This window comes from Phoca vitulina, unplaced genomic scaffold (assembly GCF_004348235.1).
Source record: "Phoca vitulina isolate PV1807 unplaced genomic scaffold, GSC_HSeal_1.0 scaffold73, whole genome shotgun sequence".
In the NCBI taxonomy this organism is placed as follows: domain Eukaryota; kingdom Metazoa; phylum Chordata; class Mammalia; order Carnivora; family Phocidae; genus Phoca; species Phoca vitulina.
In genome coordinates, this window is record NW_022589776.1 from 1,980,087 (window position 1) to 2,002,100 (window position 22,014).

General features: G+C 39.6%; 1 protein-coding gene across 2 annotated transcripts in view; it reads right to left on the reverse strand.

Annotated features, from left to right (window-relative positions):
* RC3H1 (ring finger and CCCH-type domains 1) overlaps window positions 1–21,174 on the reverse strand; it is an 83,566-nt gene extending 62,392 nt beyond the window's left edge. Inside the window, exons 1-2 of one of the 2 annotated variants that reach the window (XM_032393387.1) lie at window positions 19,358–20,612; window positions 17,368–17,535 (exon numbers count right to left, since the gene is read on the reverse strand). The gene's annotated coding sequence lies outside the window, so the exon portion shown is untranslated. Of the gene's footprint in view, window positions 1–17,367; window positions 17,536–19,357; window positions 20,613–20,865 lie in introns of those variants that run through there. The other variant, XM_032393389.1, reaches the window with a different exon arrangement.
* Between the last annotated feature and the right edge of the window lie 840 nt (window positions 21,175–22,014).

The window sequence follows — 22,014 nt, forward strand, 5'->3', positions numbered from 1 at the left end:
AGATACAATGACAAATCTGATCGGCAAGTACTTGGTAATCTTGGATGTAGGGGTAAATGCTCACAAAGAAAAGAAAATCTAACTTGTACCGCATAAACTCATATTTAATTACAATGAAATTGAGACATTTTGAGGGGCAGCACTAATAATCCGTTTCTTCAACTTATCCCTCTTTACTAGTTCTTTCCCACCCGCATGCTCGAATCCTTGTTCGGAAGAGCTTAAAATAACCCACATTTCTATCTCCAGCCTGTCTCCAACCTTTAATTTAAAAAAAAAAAAGCTGGGGCAGTTGACTGGCTCAGTCGGTGGAGCCTGCGACTCTTGATCTCAGGGTCATGAGTTCAAGCCCCACATTGGGGCGAGTTTACTTTAAAAAAAAAAAAAAAAAGGTAATTTAATCCCTGCCCTTCTTTTCTTCTTAGGCTCTATTCTTACTCCCTCACCTTTCTGTTTTAAAGCTACCACTCTATCCCAATTGCTATGTTGAAACAACTCTTAACAAAAACATCAACAACCTTCTTTTGAAATTCAACAGTTATGTCCCATTCATTATCTTCTTTTTATATAGCATTTAATAAGTTGACCAGTTATTCCTGCAAATGCTGCCCCCTTTTGGTTTCTATAATGGCATACTGTCCAGGTACTCCACTAATGGCAAGCCACTCCTTGTGTGTCTCTGTTGAGGACTTCTCCTTCTCTGCCCATCTCTGGAATATATGTGGTTTTTCAGAATTCCCTCCTCAATTCTCTCCTCTACAAAATTTCCCTGAGAGATTTCATCTATTTTTCAGCTTTCAAATACTAACTACATGCTGAAGATTTCCAAATCTATGTCTCAGTTCAAACGTCTCTTCTGAATGCCAGCCAGGGCCATATAACCAGGTGGCTACCAGTCATCCATGTCCAACTAGTGTCTCAAATCATCTCAACCTTACCAAAAACCTTTTGTTCCCTATGTCAATGATCAAGTCACTTACCCACTGACAAAAGCATGGGGAATCATCACTGACTCTTCCCTTTTTCCTCAAACCCTTCCCCCTCAACTAATCAGCCACCATGTCCTATCATTTTATTTTTTTAATGTTTGAAACCTTCCCATCCATTCCCAATACCTAAATTTAGATTACCAACATCTCTTACCTGGATTACTAGATTTTTTTAAAAGATTTTATCTATTCATTTGACAGAGACAGACAGAGCGAGAGAGGGAACACAAGCAGGGGGAGAGGGAGAGGGAGAAGCAGGCTTCCCCTGAGCAGGGAGCCCGATGTGGGGCTCAATCCCAGGACCCCGGGATCATGACCCAAGCCGAAGGCAGATGCTTAATGACTGAGCCACCCAGGCGCCCCTAGATTACTAGATTTTTTAACTATGGTATCACTGTTAACAGCATCCTCAGTAGAGCAAAGCTAGGGTATAACTAGACTCTAAGTTCCTTAAAATCAGAGAACATCTTGGGTTTTGTCTTTTTCTCTCTCTTGCCATTTTCTCTATGGTTTTAATACAGAAAAAGCCAGCCAATATACATTAGCAAACCTATCAAGCTGGAGTATTTATTTTCCCCAATATTAAGTCACTGAGCTCATGGAAAGCTAGCTGCTAGGGAAGAAACCTAGGCCCTTACCATCCAGAGTAGCATGCACAGATCACCAAGGATTTGTAAGACTTGAATAACAACACTATGAACCAACTAGACCTTAAAGACATCCAGAGAATATCTAACAGCAGAATTCTTTTCAAGTACATATGGAACATTCTCTAAGACCCACCACATGCTAGACCATAAAACAAGTGACAATACATTTAAGAGGACTGAAATCACAAAAGCTATATTCTCTGAACACAAAGGAATGAAATTACAAACCACTAACAGAAAGAAATCTGGGGAACTCACAAACAGGGAAATTAACATACTCCTTTTTTTTTTTAAGATTGTATTTATTTATGAGAGAGCGAGAGAGTGAGAGAGAGCATGAGCAGGGGGAGGGGTAGAGGGAGCTGGAGAAGGAGACTCCCCACTGAGCAGGGAGACAGACGTAGGGCTTGATCCCAGGACTCCGTATCATGACCTGAGCTGAAGGCAGACGCTTAACCAACTGAACCACCCAGGTGCCCCTAAATAACATACTCCTAAATAATCAGTAAGTCAAAGAAGAGATCAAAAGGGAAATTAGAAAATATTTTGAGATGAATGAAAATGAAGACATATCATACAAAAACTTATAAGACACAACTAAAGCAAGGTTTAGAGAGAAGTTTACTTCTTTAAATGCCTATATTAAAAAAGAAGGGGGGGGGTGCCTGGGTGGTTCAGTCTGTTAAGTGTCTGCCTTCAGCTAAGGTCATGATCCCAGGGTCCTGGGATTGAGTCCCTAGTCTGGCTCCCCACTCAGTGGGGAGTCTGCTTCTCCCTCTCCCTCTGCCCCCACCCCCGCTCATGCTCTCTCTCTCTCAAATAAATAAAATCTTTTAAAAAATAAATAAATAAAATATAAAGAAGAGGGATTGGGTGAGGGATGGGTGAAATATGTGAAAGGGTCTACACTTATCATGATGAGCACTAAGTAATGTATAGAATTGTTGAATCACTATATTGTACGCCTGAAACTAATACAACACTCTGTTAGTTATATTGGAATTAAATTTAAAAAAATGAATAAGGAAAAAAATAAATAAATAAAAAATAAACTAGAGAAAAATAAAAATTAGAAAATTTAAAATAAGAAAAATCCCAAATCAATAATCTTACTTTCCACCTTAAGACACTGGGGGGAAAAAAGATATCTAACATCAGCAACATAATGACAAATTCTCTGTGGCCAAAATGTAAACTCTGAATTTACACTGGTAGCAAGTGATGCCAATTTTAGACAATTACTCTCCTAAACACTACAAAGTAGAAACTTATAAGCCAGACATTAAAAGCTTAAATTTTAAAAAATAAAAATAAATTTTCAAAAAGCTTGAAAATTCAAGTATTCTTATACCCTGAACTGTTTAATACTAATTAGTTTAAGAGGTATAAATGCAATCTTAAAAAATCTTGGTAGTTCCTTTTCCCAATGAACACACACACACATTTCCATTTTGGAAGAAGGAGATAAGATAACCTCAAGGTTTATAAACTCAAATATAAAATCCAGGTTTTTGTTTCATTATTTTAGGTAAACAACTTATAACATGACCAAACGAGCCTTAATATATCAAAGCTGGCAAACCAGAAACACCCTCAACTTTATCTTTCAAAGGGCTTCTGGAATACCACTTATTAGCAAGCTATGCTGGCATTCCTATCTTTGAAGGAGATTTCCATAGGTTCAATATAAGCAAATGAAGACTTAAACGGAATGCTAAGTTTTAAAATAATAGCAGCATTTACTATGGGTTAAAATATTCTAAAAACTTTAAAAAGTACATTATTTTTAATTATCATAATAACTTTGCAAAATATTATTAGACCCTTGAGAAAATCAGGGTTAAACCATATTCTCAAGGTTCACAGCCAGTAAGGGCTAGTAGAGTTTAGATTCCAACCCTGGTGTGTCTAACTTTACTATTGTTGACTGTCTCCTTAGGTTTTTAAAATCATTTGTTGTGCTAGTCTGCAAAGATGGGTATAATTCCTCCCTTTGTAATTTGACTTTGCTGCTCCTTCTATTAAGAGAGGGGGTCTATTTTCCCACCTCTTGAATCTGGATAGCCTTGACTTACTTTGAGTAGCAGGATGCAGCAGAAGTGATGTTGGAGGAGTTTCAGAGCTTAGGCCTCAAGTGACCTTGCGGCTTCTACTCTCACTCTTGGAACATGGTGCCACTATGTGAGGAAGCTTGAACCATCCCCAAGGGTGAGACCAAAAGAACAGAGAAAAACTGTCCAAGCTCAGACCCCTAGAACAATCAGCCCCAATCTGAGCTGCCAGATGACTGAAGCTGCATGACTGGCCCCAATGGAGACTAGCAACAGAACCACACAGCTAAATCCTGCAACCAAATAAAATAGTTATTGTTTTGAGCCACTAAACTTTGGGGTGGTTTGTTACTCCATGATAGATATCTGATAATTGTTTATATAATTAAGACATAACAACCAACATAACAACATTTAAAATTTCATCATAGCCTTCTGAGAATACAGTAATACTGAATGTAATATTGACACTCGTTATCTCAATTGAATTACAACCCTTTAAAAGAGTGAGTCTATCTATCCTCTTTTTTTAAGGCCCTAAAAATTACTAATATATTGAAATACCTTCATAAACACAACATGCCTAAGTTTAGCTTCTTAATCCTACAGCATAAATTAACAGTAACTACGGGGAAAAGTATTTAAGTATACCAACGGTAACATTTTCGAAGTACAGCATGGAAAACAAATCCTCTAGACAAAACATGTACCACTTAGGCTCAATTTAAATCCATCTAAAACTTTTTACTACATTCCAACTTAATACATTTGTCATCCATGCGAACAGTCCTTCATGCTGATGTGCCAGAGAAGCATTATTAACTCTTAATACTGATAGATGCTACAATGTATTTTATTTATATATATAAAGTGATTCAGAACAGGTAAATTATAAAAGAAAATACTTTGCTGATTCTCAAGTAGTAGCTACTTTTAGAGAATCTACTGATTTTTTGCTACTATATCAGAATTAAACACAAAACACTTCCTTCAAAATACATAATGATGACCTTTTGGGGATTAAATTCATGCTGAGGTTTGTGTAATATATTTATGTGTGTTGCAGACAGCAAGGGATAAAAGGTTTCGGAAAGTCTAACTGCTGTGGGTTGCACAATAAACAGATTACTACCAACATTACACTTTTTGGTAAAAATAGGGAGCTCTGCTTTCTTATCTTGAAGAATTATGATCAGTTTGTCCACTATTCCCCCAATCCTGAACCTTTTCCTCATTTTCCTTTAACCATTAATCTACGGATTCCCTTATGAAGGGCCTTACTTGATCACCTTATTTAAAACTGATCTCTCAACCCCAGTCCCACTACTACCACCATACACAAATTGTTGCTTCCCATCTTGTTCCTAATTAATTTTTCTCATAATACTTCTCACCATCCAATATGCTCTCTTCCTTGTTTTGTTATGGTGCATACCCACCACTACTAAAATGTAAGCACCACAAGGATAGGGATTTTTGTTTGTTTCTATCTCCAACTCTGAGTTCATTCTATGTGCCAGGCACTATTCTAAGTGTTCTACATGCATTATCTCACTTAGTCTATTAGGTATCACAATGAACCTATTAGTTATCATTATAAAGCTTAATTTTAGAGTTGAGGAAACTGAAGAATGGATGTTAGGTAATATGCTCAAGGTCACATGGTAACTAAACGTATCCCTATTTTTAAACTGGCAATTCCTCTGTAGTCTTTGCTGCTTTGGTGACACTACTGTCCAATTTGACACTCAATGTACTAATCTGGTAATCATCCTAGATTCCACTGTTTTCTACTCCTATTAAAAAATTTTAGGGGCACCTGGGTGGCTCAGTCGTCAAGCGTCTGCCTTCGGCTCAAGTCATGATCCCGGGGTCCTGGGATCGAGCCCCGCATCGGGCTCCCTGCTCCGCAGGAAGCCTGCTTCTCCCTCTCGCACTCTCCCTGCTTGTGTTCCCTCTCTCGCTGTGTCTCTCTCTCAAAAATAAATAAAATCTTAAAAAAAAAATAAAAAAAATAAAAAATTTTTATTATCTATTGCATCTATATATTCCTTTCCATCTCTACTTCCCTGAGGACCCATATTCATTCACTCAAAAAATACTGAAAACCTACCATGTGCCAGACAGCGTCCTAGGATCTGAAGTTACAGCCCTGAAAGAAACAATGACCCTGCTCTCATAGAACATATAGTCTACTCACCTGGATCACAGAGTAACCTTTTAGCTGATCGATGCCTCCAGCTTTGCTCTTGCCTTCCTCTATCATCCTCACACCTATGTTTTTCTTCCATGACAACTCAATTAAAAACAGACATGGGTGCCTGGGTGGCTCAGTTGGTTAAGTGACTGCCTTTGGCTCAGGTCATGATCCCGGAGCTCTGTGATCGAGTCCCGCATCGGGCTCCCTGCTCAGCGGGAGTCTGCTTCTCCCTCTGACCCTACTCCCTCTTGTGCTCTCTCTCTCTCACTCTCTCAAAAAAAAAAAAAAAGCTATAAAAAAAAAACAGACAATAGACTTGAACAAACATTTCACAAAAGAGGATATCCAAATGGCCAACAGGCATACCATATGCCAACTGAAGTTATAGAATAACATTACATGGGGTGCCTGGGTGGCTCAGTCGGTTAAGCGTCAGCCTTTGGCTCATGGCATGATCCTGGGGTCCTGGGATAGAGTCCCCCGCCCCCAATCAGGCTCCCTGCTTAGTGGAGAGCCTGCTTCTCCCTCTCCCTCTGCCCCTCCCCACGCTTGTGCGTGCTCATGCGCATACTCTCTCTCAAATAAATAAATAAAATCTTAAAAAAAAAAAAAAGAACAGCATTACACATGCAGGGAATTTAAACTAAAACGACAATGAGATACCATTCCATATACACCAGAAGGGCTAAATCTTTTTTAAAGATTTATTTATTTTTTAGAGAGAGTGAGCATGAAATGGAGGGGCAGAGGGAGAGAGAATCTGAAACCAACTCCATGCTGAGCATGGAGCTGACATGGGACTCGATCTCATAACCCTGAGATCACAACCTGGGCCGAAACGAAGAGTAAGACCCCCAAACGACTGTGACACCCAGGTGCCCCAGGCTAAAAATTTTAAAACAACAATACCACAGAGGATATAAGCATGTGAAATTCTCATACAATGCTGATGGCAGCGTAAGTTGGCACATTTCACTTTGGAAAACTGGCAGTATCTACTTAGGCCAAACAAAAGTCTACCAATGACCCCAAAAATTCCACTCCTGGGTATTTATATGAGAGAGATGACTAATTATGTCCATCAAAAGACAAATACAAGAAAGTTCACAGCGGCTTTATTCATAAAAAGCTCAAAACAAACTGGAAACAACCCAAATATCCAGCTACAGTAGAACAGATAAACTGTGATAAATTCACACAATGGAATACAATATAGCAATAATAAAAGATTGATTTGTTACATAAAATATGGCTGAATTTCACAGATATCAAAATGAACAAAGCCAGATACAAAATAGCACCTATTGAAGGATTTAATTTATAGAGGAAGGGAAAAGAATACATTATGTATGACTTCATTTAAAAAGAAACAAAGAGTCTACGGTGCTAGAAGTCAGAATACCTGTTGGGAAAGGTGGGAGGCAGCGGGGAGGGTACTGTCTGGGAAAGAGAAGAAAGAATTCTTAGGTACTAGAAATGCTAGATATCTTAATCTAGGTAGTGTTCTGGTATATCAGGGGTATATATATGTAAAAAGTCATCAAGATAGACTCCTTAAGATGTTTTTACTTTTTTTTTTTTTTTAAGATTTTATTTGAGAGAGAGAAAGAGAGCCCAGAGGGAGAGGGAGAGGGAGAAGCAGACTCCCTGCTGAGCAGAGAGCCCGATGCGGGGCTCAATCCCAGGACCCTGAGATCATGACCTGAGCCGGAGGCAGATGCTTAACCGACTGAACCATACAGGCACCCCAAGACTTTTTTACTCTTTACTGCATGTATATTACACCTCGATTTAAAAATCAAGTAACGCCAACAACAATTTCTTCAATGGTGCCTGAAGAGGATCAATCCCAAGTACTTGAACATGCCATAAAGATCTTTGGGATGTGGCCCCCACGCACCTCTCCAATCTTACTTTTCATTACCACCTGCCTCATATTTTATTCTCTACCAACAGAAGTATTAAGGTTTCCTTGCACTCAATATATTCTTTTTCACTCTAGGTCGTTTGGTTCCAGCACTCCCCTCAATCTAGAATGTTAAACTTCTACTCATCCTTTAAGTCCCACTTAGTTCAGAAAGCTCTCTCAAGAAGTCTTTTTTAGCCCAGCCTGTATTAGGTACTCCCCTAATGTCTCCAATATATTCTATGCTCTTTCTATATGAGAAAGTCCATATTGTTGTATGCTGTATGGTGTATAATATTTGCTCAATAATTGTTGAATGACTGAAAAAAATCACTACTCTGCCTGACTGTAACAAGTTTCATATTCCTAAAGATAGTGTTGGGACAATTCACATAAAAGATAAAGCTGAATGGCAATGGGACTTAGGACAGCAGGATGTATCACCACACAAAGCTAAATTTTTTAATACTGGTACTTAATATTTAGAAGAAAGTATGCCTCCAAAATTAACCACATCTTTAAAAATATCTATAAGCTAGGAAAACTAAAACTGAAGTGGCAGATTAAAAAGATAAGAATAAAGAAGCTAATCTGAGGAACACCTGGGTGGCTCAGTCGGTTGAGCCTCTGCCTTCGGCTCAGGTCATGATCCCAGGATTCTGGGATCGAGTCCCACACTGGGCTCCTTGCTCTGTGGGGAGCCTGCTTCTCCCTCTGCCTGCCGTTCCCTCTGCTTGTGCACATGCGTGTTCTCCCCCTCTCTCTGACAAGTAAATAAATAAAATCTTAAAACAAAAAAGAAGCTAATCTGAAAATACTACATATTGTATGATTCCAATTATAGAATATTTTATTCCAGAGCACCTAGGTGGCTGAATTGTTTAAGTGTCCGATTCTTGATCTCAGGTCAGGTCTTGACCTTGGGGTAGTGAATTCAAGCCTATGGTGGGCTCCACATTGGGCATGGAGCCTACTTAAAAATTTTTTTAATTATATTCCAAATAAACACATGAAAAGATACTCCACATCGTAAGTCACCAGGAAAATGCAAATTAAACAACATGATACCACTACACACTCATTAGAATGGCCAAAATCTGGAACACAGACAACACCAAATGGTGACAAAGATGTGGAACAACAGGACCTCTCATTCATTGTTGGTAGGAATGCAAAATGAGACAGCCATTTTGGAAAACAGTTTGATGGTTTCTTTTTCTTTTTAAATTTTTTTATTGTTATGTTAATCCCCATACATTACACATCATTAGTTTTAGATATAGTGTTCCATGATTCATAGTTTGATGGTTTCTTACAAACTAAACATACTCTTACAATACAATCAAGCAGTCACTCTCCTTGCTATTTACCCAGAGGAGCTGAACACTTATGACTACACAAAAACCTGTAAACGGATGTTTAGAGCAGCTTTATTCCTAACTGCCAAAACTTGGAAGCAACCAACCAAGATGCCCTTCGGTATACATAAACTGTGGTATATCCAGACAATGGAATATTATTCAGCGTTAAGCTATGAAAAATCATGGACGAAAATTAAATGCATTGCTAAAAGAAAGAAGCTATCTGAAAAGGCTACCTACTGTATGATTCCAACTACAAGACACTATGGAAAAAGCAAAACTAGGGAGACAATAAAAAGATCACTTGTTGCTAGGAGTTGGGAGTGAGGAAAGATGAATAGGCAGAACACAGGATTTTTTGGGTAATGAAAATACTCTGTATGATACTATAATTGTGAATACTTGTCATTATACATTTGTCCAAACCCATAGAATGTACCACACCAAGAATGAACACTACGTAAACTATGGACTTTAAATGTCAATGTAGATTCATCTTTTTTTTTTTTTTTGTAATAAATGTACCACTCTGGTGGTGGATGCTGATAATGGAGGAGACTGCATGTGTGGGAGCAGGGAATATATGGGCAATCTCAGTACCTTCTTCTCAATTTTGCTGTGAATCTAAAACTGCTCTAAAAAGTCTTTTAAAAACAAAAAAGAATTTAAAAAAATCAAGAACTGAACCCAAAATCTTTCCCAAATATGGAGAATCGACTGACAGGATTTTACTCCCTACTTCCTTTGCCTCCACCCCCCTCACCATTTTGTCATTATGCACCTAAGCTGTTGAGTTTTATCTTGACACTGAGTACAATGAATTAACTAATGCATGTCAATCTTTAGAAAACTAGGTACTACTACTTCAATATTCAATGATGCTTTCATAAGAATATTATCTATTCTGGCCTTTGTGATATTCTAAGTTGCTCTTAAATGCATTAAGAGATCTATCTATTCTAAGGATTTTTTTATTTCACAAAACCATCTTTTTTTATAGCAGTAGAAAGAAAATAAATTGGTCTTCTGGGCTCCTATGAACAGATTTTCATCAATTGCATACCTACAGACCTATAATACTAAAATCACGTTTCTGAAAAAATTGACTCAGATAATGAGTCAATCCACAGAACCTATAACTCAATTTTTCTAAATATATGGAGAACCTTACATTTATTTTTTAAGTCTCTGATAAATTTAAAGAAAAGCTAAATTCAAGCAAAGAATGTTTAATAAAAACAGTTCAAAAACTTCTTTCAATGGGGTAATTAATGTAAAATTTGACACATAAAATATGGGTTTTAAAAGAGTAATTATAGGGAAAGCATTTGAAAAGGAAGGTTAAAATCCAAGGTTTTTTGTTTTTTGGTTTTTTTTAAGTACAGCACTTAAATATGGAAAATGACTACTCTTTAACAGAATGTCCCCACAAAAATGGACTTTTGAGCAAGCATGATCAGTATGCAGGGACGGTCAAATCAAGACCAAACACAATATGGCTACTTTCAGCAAAAGTAGAGGTATAGCTTATCTATTTAAAAAAAGAAAAAAAAAAAAAAAAGGCAAAAGAGACTGACATAAGGTTCTCCATTTTTCAAGCTCCGTAAACTTCAACATGGTGAGTTAAGGAAGATACAAGTTCATGTGGTAACCAATTTGGATTTTACAGATTAAAATGTAGTTTGAATAGAATCCAAGTGTGAAGCCAAGCAGTGCCAACAGAGAATTCTAGATGCCAATAATGTTCGGTTAAATTCTATTCACCCTTACCAGCCAATTTACATCAGTCCTGGAAATTAATTTTTGTTATCTAAAATGACTCATACTCAAAAATATTTTTCCGGGCGCCTAGGTGGCTCAGCTGGTTAGGCAACTGCCTTCAGCTCAGGTCATGATCCTGGAGTCCTAGGATCGAGTCCGCATCAGGCTCCCTGCTCAGCAGGGAGTCTGCTTCTCCCTCTGCCCCTCCCCCCTTTCCTGCTCTCTCTCTCAAATAAATAAATAAAATCTTCAAAAAAAAATATTTTCCATCATAACTGAATTATAGAGAGAAATCAGCTAAATGGGATAATTTTCTTCATTTAAGATTCTAATTAAAGAATACGAATAACTATTTATTAAAATCTATAGTTTTAATCTATAAATATACTATTTAAAATTAGATAGTATATAATCAAATGGTCCCCAATCACCTCTTCAAAAGTGATTGTAACTTCAAACATGATTGTAAAGGCAACTCCAATTAGTGCGGAGCCCAAGAGAGAACTAGGATAAGGAGATCTAGATTCTAATCTCAATACTGCCATTTATTAGCTCTGAGATCTGTATACCCTTGACAAATATATTTGAAAGGTTTAGAGAAAAACAAGAAAAGGTGACTCCAGATTTTAGGAACACTGAAAAATGGAGTAAAAGATGATACTCTGATAAGAAACCAAGAAAACCATTAATGGACAATATTTGGTAAGGCTGTTTCATTCAGGGAGTAAAGTTTATTATGTAAAGTTCAGGGCTGCCAGCAACACAAGCAACAAAGCATTGAAAATGTAGGCTTGAGGACAAACTGAGATCATGTAAAGAAGTAAGTTTTCTGTGAGAGTGAACATAAACAGAGAACTGGACCTTGGGAGGATAGTTTACATCAGCACTCTTCAATAAACCTTCCTGAGATGTTAAACATGTCTCTTTGTCTCTTCGGTTTCCAGTATGGTAGCCACCAGCCACACGTGGTTACTGAACCACTGAAATGTGGCTGGTGCAACTGAGGAACTAAATTTTAAATTTTATTTGATTTTAATTAGTTAAAACTTAAGTTTATGAACAAAATGGAATATTATTTAGTAGTAAAAAGAAATGAGCTAGGGACACCTGGGTGGCTCAGTCAGTTAAGTGTCTGCCTTCAGCTCAGATCATGATCCCAGGGTCCTAGGATCGAGTCCTGCATCAGGGTCCTTGCTCATCGGGGAACCTGCTTCTCCCTCTGCCTGCCGCTCCCCCCTGCTAGTGTGTGTGCTCTCTCTCTCTGACAAATAAATAAATAAAATCTTAAAAAAAAAGAAATGAGCTATCAAGCCACAAAAAGACCTAGAAGAACCTTAAATATTACATTGCTAAGTGAAAGAAGACAATCTCACTCATAAAACTATACAGCACAAAATGTGAATCCTCATATAAACTATGCAACTTAGTTAATAACAATTTATCAACACTGGATCATCAATTATAACAAATGCACCACACTAATACAAGATGTTAACGGAAGTAACTGTGAGAGGAAGGTGTGTATGGAAATTCTGTCCCTTCAGGACATTTTTATATAAACCTAAAACTGCTCTAAAAAAAATTAAGTCTATTAAAAATTTTAAATTTAAGTAGCTAGCCATTTGTAGCTAGTGGCTGGTACTGAATAGCACAGATCCATATCGATGAAAGATTGGCGTGGGAAGAAAATGAGAACGGTATATCATTCCTGACCACTTCCTTCAAAAGTACACATACAGGGGCGCCTGGTTGGCTCAGTCAGTACAGCATGTGACTCTTGATCTCAGGGTTGTGACTTCAAGCCCCACACTGGGTGCAGACATTACTTAAAAATAAAATCTTAAAAAAAAAAGTACACATACATTTAATCCTAAACGACACAAAATTTATATGCAGCTTCAGTAGCAAAATGATTTTAAATAGTCTAGATGAATATCTTTCTAAATAAAAGGATTTTTGTTAAACAGAATTTGAGGAGGAAAATAACATTTATTGAATGAGTACTAGGTATCAGGTACTATACTGAAAATGTATGTTATCTCATTTAAACTTCAAAACAAATCTTTAAGATTTTATTTATTTATTTGAGAGAGCGAGAGAGCATGCACACACGCAGGCAGGTGTGTATGCCAGCAGGGTGAAGGAGCAGAGGGAGAGGGAGAGAGAAAATCTCAAGCAGGCTCCACACCCAGCTGGGAGCCTGAGGTTGGGGGAGGACTTGGTCTCACGACCCTGAGACCATGACCTGAGCCAAAATCAAGGTAAGTTGCTTAACTGACTGGCCACCCAGGCACCCCCAAAACAAGTCTTTTTTTTAAAAAAAGATTTTATTTATTTATTTGACAGAGACACAACGAGAGAGGGAACACAAGCAGGGGGAGTGGGAGAGAGAGAAGCAGGCTTCCCGCTGAGCAGGGAGCCCGCTGCAGGGCTCGATCCCAGGACTCTGGGATCATGACCTGAGCCGAAGGCAGATGGTTAATGACTGAGTCACCCAGGCACCCCCCCAAAACAAATCTTTAAAGGAAGGCATTACCATTTCTGTGTTTAGAGATGAAGAATCATAAAGCTTAAGTGATAAAAGATGGGAACCTAGATATTTCTGACTCCAAAGCCTATGTTCTAATATACTCTGTACATATTTTTATGACTCCCAAAATTATGAACATAATTGAATTTCCCCACAATGAATTTATCATCAGAAATAGTTCTTTAAAAAAGGAATGTTATATAGAACAATAATTAATGACACACTCAGAGTCTAATGAGGTGCCGTCCCTACATTAAATGGCCCTAAGCTAACGTTTTTCTTGTCACCCCCTCAACTGTCCCTTTTACCTACAGTGCCTCTACTCCCACAGCTAATTTGCACCTTTTAATCTGCTGTGGGATTAGAGAACAGATAATCAAATTCATTAGAATTATGCACAAACCAAGAGAGCTCCTAAATCAGTGCCTTAGTGCAGATGATCTGGTTGATTAATCTTGTAACAATTAAAAGTCTTTTTGTATACTTACTCTAAACTGGGACCTGGATAGATGAAATACTGTTCTATAATAAAGCTAAGAATACAATAATCCTATTTCATTCACAAATCTTCCACTAAGCCATATTTTTAAGCATAGATCTCTAAACATCACCTCACTTAAAGATGTTAATTGATTAAATGTATTTTTTTTTTTTTAAGATTTTATTTGAGAGAGAGAGTGTCAGCGCGCACAGGGTGCATACAGGTAGGGAGGGACGGAGTGGGAGGGAGAGGAAGAAAGAATGTGAAGCAAACTCCACACTGAGCACGGAACCACACTTGGGCTCAATCCCAGGACTGTGAGATCGTGACCTGAGCTGAAACCAAGAGTCTGACGCTTAACTGAGTCACCCAGGCACCCCAATGATTAAATGTATTAATTTAGTGCACTAGCTTTCCTATGTTACTATAAAAAATTAATGAGGTATATATAAAAATACAGAAATATTTACAAAGAGTTAATACTTTTCTGAAAAAAGCCCCCCTACTAAAGAAAAGCATTGAGTTGTAAATATTCTTAAGTAATTCTTTCTCATCACTTTTTAAGTTGTTCTTATAACTAAGTAAATTTTCCCTTGAAAAGGGGATATTAGTAAGGTGACTTTTTATATGCCCAAGATTATGGCCAGAGGGATATCAGGGTCACCAAGAATAATTTGGAGGTTGCTGAGGGCTTGTTTTAAAGTGTTTTCAAGGGGTGCCTGGGTGGCTCAGTCGTTAAGCGTCTGCCTTCGGCTCGGGTCATGATCCCAGGGTCCTGGGATCGAGCCCCGCATCCTGGGATCGAGGCCCGCATCGGGCTCCCTGCTCCGCGGGAAGCCTGCTTCTCCCTCTCGCTGTGTCTCTGTCAAATAAATAAATAAAATCTTTAAAAAAATAAAAAATAAACTGTTTTCAAGTCCGATGGAGAACTCTGACATTTGGAAACAACTAAGAAAATATGAATATTTAAAATCACGTTTAAAAAAAGGGGGAGAGGTAGATTAATATAAAAATTTTAAATTTTCTTCCCCACTTAGATCTCCTGTAACTCATTACAAATCTTTAATTCAATAACATGAAATCTGTTTTGCACTTAACACCATAAACTTTAAGATCTCAATTTAATTGGGGAGGGGAAGGGAGTACCATTCTGAATTTAAGATAAGGATAAAAGAGTATTTCCAAAGCCCTAAACTGAAATTTCAAATTAAGCAATTCTAAATTTACAGAAGTCTGGGGCACCTGGCTGGGACAGTCAGAAGAGCATGCAACTCTTTATCTTGGGTGTAGAGATTACTAAAAAGAAAAAAAAATCTTTTTTTTAAAGATTTTATTTATTTATTTGACAGAGAGAGAGAGCACAAGCAAGGCGAGAGGCAGGCAGAAGAAGCAGGCTCCCCGATGAGCAAGGAGCCTGATGCGAGACTTGATCCTAGGACGCCAGGATCATGACCTGAGCTGAAGGCAGACGCCTAACCGACTGAGCCACCCAGGCGTTCCGCCCCCCAAAAAAAATGTTTTTAAAAAGGGGTGCCTGGCTGGCTCAGTGGGTAGTGTGTGACTCTTGATCCTGGGGTTGAGAGTTCAAGCCCCAAGTTGGGTGTAGAGATTACTTAAAAAATAAATAAATAAAATGAATAAATTTTCAGAAGTCCAACTTTATTACACATTATTCCAGAAAAGAAAGCCTAATAGTTTTCTCTCTCAATCCATGAACTAAACCAAGCAAAAAAGGCTACAAATCAATTGCTTCTGTAACAGTGTCATGTTTTTGGAGGGAGTCAGGTAGAGAGCCAAAACCTAGGTTTTTAATACTTACTCAACATGTGATTAAAAGCAGAGTGTCAGGTAAATTATAGCTCTAAATATTCTCAAAGATTAGCTGAGTAAAATAATTATAAAGTCAGATTCATAAAGATCAAAGAATTTCAACCTAACAATCATTTTTCAATATAATCTCAAATAAATCCTTGTCTGCTAACATTCCAAGTTTCTTCTACACATTAAGAAAAAGGGGCGGGGGGAAAAAACCAAAAGGCAAATAGGTTGTAGAGAGCAAGCTAAATAAGTATTAGTTGCTCATATTTGTATAGAACATTATAATTTAGTTAATTCTCATAACCCAATAAGGAAATACAAATGAGTCTGAGAGTTTGAGTAGGACTCCTTTGGAACGATCAAAATTAAAACTGCAAATTGCTGTGACTTTCAACTTTTCTTCCATTAAGAGTCCCTGGCAGTCTGCCTACTGTACTCAAGAAAAGCATGCAAAGAATGAGGTGGTTTTTGATTCCTAACAATCATATCCCAAAGTTTTTTTCTGTAGTTTCAATTATACATAGCACCGCTCCTTAATCTTGACTCAGTATACGTTTATGTTAAATCCACGGAGACAGAAAGTAGAAGGGTGGTTGCTAGGGACCAGGGGGAGGGGGAAATGGGGAGTTAACAGGTTAATGGGTACAGAGTTTCCTTTGGGGGTGATAAAAGTGTTTTGGAATTAGACAGCGGTGGTTGCACAACATTGTGAATATACTGCTACTGAACTGCTTACTTTAAAATTACTAGTTTTATGTTAAATGACCTGAACCTTAATTAAAAATTGTTTATGTTAAGATATATAATAATAATAATAAATATATATATTGTATGTGTGTATATATATACACATAATGACCCCTTTAGAACTCTTCTTCGAAAACATTCCTACCATGTTCAAATGCTATTTAGATCCTGGAGATTTTTAGATGCATTACAAGGTAAATTATTACCATATATGCACAATAATAATCAGTGATCTGAGTACTGATGTTAGTGCTAAAATGCTTAACATCAAAATATTGCTGACATATGACATATATTTGTTAATAATCTCAAAGAAAAACATAAATGAACCTTAAAATATTTATTCCTCTACAGCAGGTCACAATTTCAGTCAGCTCAACTGTGCATGAAAGGTCAACTCAACTTTTTTACTAGAATTCTTTCCCCAAACCTCAGCCGATTAGGAAAACATTGTGAAGTAATAAGAAGTGTCTAATATTACATAAATGGTAAACAAGAATATTATATAAGAAGTGAACAGGCACAAGTCTGACCAATAATGGCTATAAATAAATATGCTGAAGTTAACTGTCTTGGGGAATGTAGGGAAACATTATTTAGGATTAGTAAACTGCTCACTTAAAAATATATAGAATCTATTTAAGAAACTTTGGAATAAGAAAAATTCCTTTGTATTATTCCAGACAAAATCAATTAGGGCATAACAACCTCCAAGGCTAGTCCAAATCCAGCCTAAACTCCAGGATTAAACAAGAGAAGGAGGTCTTCAAAAGCGTCCTACAAGAATGGGCTGATTTTGAAATCTACTGTGATTGTTTTGATGCAGGCCAATGTGAGAATTTAAATCCATTTGAATCTAGCCCCAAAGAATACCTGAACTCCTGAGCGTTGACAGGGCCAAAGCTAAACCAGGTCAGTATACCCTGCCAAAGAACATCTTGCTCCGAGGTATCCACCAAACAGGATCATTTATCAGTGTATTCTTCACTTTGTTGAGTGCCAACCACTCTCAAGATATATCCAAGGGTAGAACCCCAAGATCTAGAGACAAAAAATGGTGCAGTATTCTAAATGGTTTATGGCTTTAAAAAAGTATAAATGAAGAATTTCAAGTGTTAGCTGGCCCAACTTGAACATCCCTAAATGTTACTAAAGTCATTTTTAAATTTCCATGAAGTATTTCAAAGGCACAATTTAGTAACTGTTTACACAGCAAATTAAAACCATGAAACCATTACAGCAATACCATAAATCTGTCCTATGTAAATGGTATGAATTTCTAGATCAACAGCATTTAAATTTGTTAAAAGCAAAAATAAATGTTTCATTTGTCATTCACATGAATAAATACTTTCTCAAATTTATAAGTGAATATTTGGCAGTGTATAAGTAATGCTAATAGAAAGGTATTAGGGTTAAAGGCAAGTACAGTATTACAAAGCATAGCTCCTGATCAAAACAGGTAAGAATCTGTCAACATAGGAAAGGCTTCAAAGTTAAACCTTGAGACACATGGTGGCAGTAGTAAAGCATCTCATTTGTGCCACAAGACCTGGGTTTGAGTAAGTTCTTTCACCTATTAATTATGTGGCCTTTTTGCTAGTTACATAGCTTCTCCTAGCCTCAGATTCACAATTATGTGGCCTTTTTGCTAGTTACATAGCTTCTCCTAGCCTCAGATTCTTCATATATAAAGTGAGAACAATACCACCAATATTACAGCCTAAATAGGAGGATTAAATGAGAATGTTTTTACTCATTCAACAAAGATGCCTTGAAAAACTGTAAATTTTTTATGTACAAAAAACCCTTTGAAATATCTTCAAATTAATCAAATATATATTAACTTTTAATATTACCAAGAAAATGCAAATCTAATTCTTAAGCTATGGTTCCAAAATCTTACAAGGAAATTCTTAAATACTACTTGAGAAACTGAAATTATGGGAATAAACACTGATAAAATATGAAAATGCAGGGATCATATCTTAAAATAGTTTGACACCTATTAAAGCCAGAACTCTCTAGGGACCCAGACCCAACCCATAAATTGTTGGGTCAACATCTAATTTCAAATACAAAACCTTAACATTTAAAAATCTTTTGTTTTGGGACGCCTGGGTGGCTCAGTAGGTTAAGTGTCTGTCTTTGGCTCAGGTCATGATCCCAGGGTCCTGGGATCAGGTCCCTGAATCTCCTCAGCCGGCAGTCCGCTTCTCTCTCTGCCTGCCCCTACCCCCGCTTGTGCTCGCTCGCTCTCTTTCTCTCTCTCTGACAAATAAATGTTTTTTTAAGATTTAAAAAAAGCTTTTGTTTTTCAGGAAAATGGTATTAAGTATGAGGCAAAATAGTCCTTCACACAAGATGAGATTTTTTTTTCGTACAAAGCAAACTAACCACTTACAATTTTCAAACCTGTACATTCTAACAGGTTTAGGGTCACAGATAAATATAAGCATCATTACGACATAGACTTTACATGCATTTTGTGCTGACCCAACAAAATTCAGCATTAAAAAAATTATGGATTTGAGCACTTAAAAAAAAAGTGTACTTTCTGAAAAGATACATTAGCTGGAGCCATGTGAAAGTTGTTCTCTCCCCATCACTTTAAAGTCAAAACAGCCACATTATTTATGCTAGGCATAAAATGAAAGTTATTCATATTTTTCCACTATACTTCAATTCTAAACAACAATAAGATACTTCAACCTCCATGTTTATTCGATTGTTAGTGTATTTACTGTCAATTCTCTTGAAAGAATTAAGGACTAGCTCCACTCATTAAATTTCACATGCTTCGAATTACAACACAGACAATCTAAGTAGAAATTTACCCTAAAAATGGATGAAAGATACTAACTGGCATCTTCTCTGCACAGGTCACTCTTCCTTTTAAGAACACAAACTAGATGGGCCCCGCAACTGAATGTTAAATAGTAGAAAGCAATCTTCCTGGATGCATCCAAACAATTTTAATATAAATTTCTGCACACCTAGGTAGAAACTGGAATAGAAATAACTTGAGTCATTGCCCCTGCCCCCACTTGGAAATGGACGAGGTAGATGTCTCAAAAAATTAAATTTAGTAGTCGCAGTTAACTGTTGAAGTTACAGGTACTACTACCGGAAGGCAAATGCAATAAAGAGCTGCCTCCCCAAAAGCCTAAACATTCAAAAGAGAACTGTTGTTTCTAGTTTTTGAAAGTCATAAAAAAAGTTTTGAAATCTTATTTAAAGTCTGCTTTAGAAATCAAATATCAAACTCAAAGGAAAGGTTAGTCTTAGAACAAATTTCTGAAAGGCAAAAATTAGAACATGAGACAGGACACAAGAAGTTCTAGCCTGGAGATGAACCACTTCTCTCCTGAAGAAATGCTTCGTTGGGTCCATTCTGGGCTAATGTTGTTGTTTGTTATGCGGCACATTAATACAAAAACGGTTCCTTTGAAGAAAAGTTCTATTCAAACATTACAATTTGTCTTCGCGTTGCCAGTTGGTGGCTTTGTTTCCAGTTTCATGGACTATTCTGGGATGTCAAGAGTTATATTACTGCTCCAAAAGAGCCCTTGTTTCACTCTCACCCGGGACGTGGGCATAACTGATGTTTAGAGAGAACTGATGCCAAGCGATGTTTTAAGAACACCCCTTAGCCCTCCATCCCTCCCCATCCCTTATCGATAATCGCGTTTTACGTTGCATGGTTTTTGCTGTTGCACTTAATTTTTTCTTAAAAGACACCCGCATACACAATTTCCCTATCGCCATCAGGAAGAAAGAAGACCATCTGGCTCGATCTCCAGGAGCTTCAGGGAAACAGACTCCGTGAAACCCACTGGGCCGAGGAAGGGGAGCGCTTACGGGGTCAGGGAAGGGAGCAGCCCTGAGGTGCAGGAGCTGCCCCGAGTGCAGGGACGCGGAGGCGGTGCCAGTTTACAGACGCCTTCACCTCCCCACCCCCACAGACCTGGGGTCCAAAAAGCATTTCCTGCGCGCACTCTCCACCCGCCGAGGCCCTCGGGGTAACCGCCGAGCTGGGCGGCCTTTTGGCCCCCTCCCTCCGGCCGAAGTCTCCCGCGCCCTCCCCTCGTCCGGGGCGGCGTCCGCACCTCCCCACGGCCTACCCTCCCCGCCAGGCCCTCCCGGCCGCGCTCGGAGGCCTGAGGCCTAAGGACGCCGGGCGCTGACAAGCCCCTCCGCCGCCGGCGGGGCTGAGGCCGGGGGGTGGGGTGGGGGGGCGGCCGCTACCGCCGAGGGGCGGAGGGCGGGCGAGGACGGCCCCTTCCCCGCCGCGGCTGCCTATTGTTCCCGACGGAGGCCGGGCGGCGGCCGCCGCACTCCCGATGCCGCCGCCGCCTGCCGCTCGCTCACCGCGCTGGTCCGAGCAGCAGCTCCTCTCAGCTCCGAGTCCCCGCGGCCGTCGCCACTGCTGCGGCAGCCGTCACCGCCGCCGCCGCCACCGTCGACTCTGACTCTGTCCCAGGCCGCCGGGCCACGGCCGCCGCCGCCACCGCCAGCGCCGCCTCCGGCCTCCCACCTGCTGCTGCTGAGGCTGCTCCTGCAGCAGGGGCCATCTTGTTGGTGGGCCTCCTCTTCCTCCTCCTCCTCCTCCTCCGCCCCGTCGCTCGTTGTCTTCGTCCCCTTCCTCTTCCTCGGGCTCCGGCCCGCCCCGGAGACTGGGGCGGGGACGAGGGCGAGGCCCCTCCTTCGGGGGGCGGGGCGCGCGGAGGGGAGGGGCGGGGCGGCCGCGGGAGGAAAGCTCTGAGTCACCCGCAGCCAACGCCCGGGAGGGAGGCCCGCGACGCTCTCCGCCAACCCCCGGGGCGCACCCACGCCCGGAGCTGCCGAACTGGTCCAGCCGTCCGCCCGCCCTCCCCCACCAGCGCATTTGCGCCCCGCGGCGAGCGGCCAGACGGCGAGGGGGCATTGGGAAATTTCTGATGTTTCCATCGAACCCCGCACTCCCTCTACCCCTAGGTTTTCTCAGCCCTCGTCCCTCCGGTTCCTTTTCACATCCCCCCCCCCCACTCCCCACCCAAAAGAATTTGTTCTTATCTTGTGTTATCCGCGTTCTGGATCACACCAGCTTTGCCCTAGACACCACTCTCACCGACTCCCAAAAAGAGTTCAGCTTCCCAACGCGGCGAAACCGCCCAAGGGCCTGGACACTCACTGCTCCAAAACGTCTCTCCAGGCCTAAGTGAACGATGATAGCTGTCTAGGGGGGGACGCAAAGATTCGGCCCACGGAACAGTTCCTGGGTCTAAAAGCTAACCTTGCGATGACTGAAAGTTTCTTCTCCCTTACGGAAAAGAAGCCATTTTGATTTGGGGTAGTGGGAGACCCCTTCTAGACAGTCGCGCTTCGCCGAACCCGTGCTTTAAGGGAAACGGAATTCTCCTCGTATCATACAGTCCAAATTTCAAGATAAATCGTCTAGAATAGAGACGGTCCTCCTATAAACACCCAGTTAATACTCCTCTGCATTATTCCCTTTTTTGCTTCAGGTCTTGGCCAAGA